General features: G+C 48.5%; 1 long non-coding RNA gene across 1 annotated transcript in view; it reads right to left on the bottom strand.

Moving 5' to 3' along the window:
- LOC138158227 (uncharacterized) overlaps nt 1-2,742 on the bottom strand; it is a 4,189-nt gene extending 1,447 nt beyond the window's left edge. Inside the window, exons 1-2 of the long non-coding RNA XR_011167593.1 lie at nt 2,551-2,742; nt 1,328-1,417 (exon numbers count right to left, since the gene is read on the bottom strand). This is a non-coding gene — a long non-coding RNA (uncharacterized lncRNA). The remainder of the gene's footprint in view (nt 1-1,327; nt 1,418-2,550) is intronic.

Here is a 2,742-nt window from a genome sequence, read left to right as displayed (position 1 = left end):
TTATTCACTCACTGAATTCACTCTTTCCAAGTTCCTAAGCTCTATACATTTTTCACACCTTCTGTAGAACAATTGAATTGCTCCTGAACTTCATGCTAACCTATGAACTCCCAAGCATTCCACACAAATGCTCTCTCCCTGTCTGTCTGTCTCTCCCTCTCTCTATCTGTGTGTCTCTCTGTGTCTCTCCCTCTCTCTGTCTGTCTCTCCCTCCCTCCTTCTCACTCTCCTTCCTTTCCTCTTACCTTCTTCATACCCCAGCTAGACCAGTTTCCAACCACCAGATGATCTAATCAGTATCCCTGAGGCTAAATCGTGATGCCAAGGTTCTGGGGGACCCCAGATAGCTTTGCTCCTGCAGCTTTAGGCTCTTGACTATTCCTCTTTTCCAAGATGGTCCCATGACAACTTGAAATTCTAACAGGTGACATTTGAGTTGGGTTTTAGTGGTTAGGAATTCAGGAAGTCACTTTTGACAGGAGAGTGTGAGAGGACAGCAGGGTCTGAGGGCCCACAAGGACACCAGTTTGGCCAAAGCCCAGAGTGAAAGGAAATAAGGTTGGGAAGGTAGTGTGATGCCAGATTGGGAAAGGCCTTGAATGATGAGCAGAGAAGTTGGAACTGTCCTCAGAATCACAGCCTCCCCCTGAAGAGTTCCAGTCATGTTCTACTTTAGGTAATGTCTTAACCTAATCAGGGAATTTTTCCTAATAGGGAGGCCATGTTGCACAGTGGATAGAGAGTCTGGGTACCAGGATAATACCTCTCAGTGCTCTAGGCAACTCTCTAAGACTCCAGTAAGAGTTAGCACTTACACAGCTCTGTCCATGCATTGTCTTCTCCATGCTGCTGTTATCCCCGTTTCATAGATGAGAAGATTGCAACACAGACAGGCGAAGTGACTTGCCAGGGGTCACACAACTAGCAAGTGTCTGCAGCTGGATTTGAACCCAGGCCTTTCTGACTCCCAGTTCAGTGCTCTATCCACTGCACCTGACTGATTATAATTAGAGAGAAGGTGCCAAGCTGCACTGAGAGAGGGAGGTTCCTGGTGAAAGGGAAATCCCAGGTCTAGCCCCAGTCTGCCACTCTGCCCCTTCCACATCTTGGTCCAAGGTCTTCCCTCTGAGTCCAAGCAAAACAAACAAAGTCCAACTTCTTTATGGCCCCAGGAGAAGGAGCCTTGGAACTCATGCTCAGTGGCTCGGAGGCAGCCAGTTGGCCTTTTCTGCCTTGCCCAATGGAGGAAACAGAATGAGGAAGTGACAGGCCCCATTTGTGTGACTGAAGGAAATGGCAGCAGAGGTAGAATGAAGAACTGACCGACCTTGGCTCTCTGGCTCTTGCTCGGGTTATGACATCAAGGCCAAGACTGACTGATCTAAGGTGCACAAGGACCATCTGTTACCAATGGGGCCTAAAGAGAAATCAGAGAGAGGGAATGAGTGACCCCCGGCCCTCCAGGGACCTCCATGCCCTGGGTTAGGGGAGGGGGCCCCACCCACCAAGCCCTCCTTTGGTAAAAGCCAGGTACTCTTTCCCCCATATCAATTAGCTTTTACTGAGGGATCTCTCCCTCAGGGGCATAGCAAGAGCAGCTCTAGACATCCCTCCATACTTCCCTACTGCACACCATCTTAGGGGTGAGGAGGCATCCACCTAACTTAGCTCAGTTCCCACATATCATGGATCCTGCTAAGTTCTTGTCTGAAGGGCCTTGCCACCAGGCCTTGGTCTGAAGGCCACTCCCAGCTCCTCAGGGCATGGATACTGCATGGACTCTGGAACCCTCTGGACCTTTTTACTCTTTCACAGGCCAGATGGCCTCAGAGCCCAGAAGTCCCAACAATCCCTCACCAGACTATGAGTGATGGAGTCACCTAATAAGGAGAGGTCTAAAGCAGCAGTTGGCAGACTGGAAGTTCAGTTTAGTGCCTGGCATATAGTAGGCATGAGCTGAGTAAATATCGGTTGACTTCCTTTGACTCCAAGGTACTTCCATCCCATGTCATCACAGGTCTCCCAGAAGCAAGCTGGCTAGCCTGGGTAAATGCCATCAGGGAACTCTATGCATGGGACAGGTGTTGGTACAGATCCCCATTACTAATGAGCTAATGAATACCAGGGACAGCTGGGGGTGCCATAGTGCATAGAGCGCTGGGCCTAGAGTCTAGCAGACTCACATTCTCGAATTCAAATCTGACCTCAGACACTTACTGACTGTGTGACCCTGGGCAAGTCACTTAACCCAGGTTGCCTCAGTTTCCTCATCTGTAAAATGAGCTGGAGAAGGAAATGACAAACCACTCCAGGATCTTTGTCAAGAAAACCCCAAATGGAGTCACGGGGAGTTGAACACAACTGCACAACCATAAAGATCCAAAGGAAGATTTGAATCCACGCGTCTTAGCGTCAGGTCCAAGGCTCTGTTCAATACTATACCATCTATCACTGCAAAGACTGTACTAGACACTCTGTGTGAAGTGTAACAAGTATCCAAGTATAAAAATAAAGCATCCAAGTATAAAAACCTAATGGATGAAGCCTTACCAGGGAGGTGAGTTCATGGTTGATGTGGTCTTTAGTGTTTCTCTAAGGCACCCAAGGAGAATAAAACCAGGAGAATGATAGAGCCAAAGGTGATTTTCCCAAGTACAAACAAAACTCAGACTTTCCTGGAGCCAATGATAAGACTCCTTAGCTCCCTTTCATTAGTCATCAGACTGGGGAAACCCTTCAGAG

The sequence above is a fragment of the Petaurus breviceps genome, unplaced genomic scaffold, assembly GCF_028583685.1.
Source record: "Petaurus breviceps papuanus isolate PSGF00001 unplaced genomic scaffold, PetGlider_PUasm1.0 174, whole genome shotgun sequence".
Lineage (NCBI taxonomy): Eukaryota > Metazoa > Chordata > Mammalia > Diprotodontia > Petauridae > Petaurus > Petaurus breviceps.
This window is presented reverse-complemented; position numbering and strand designations above follow the sequence as displayed.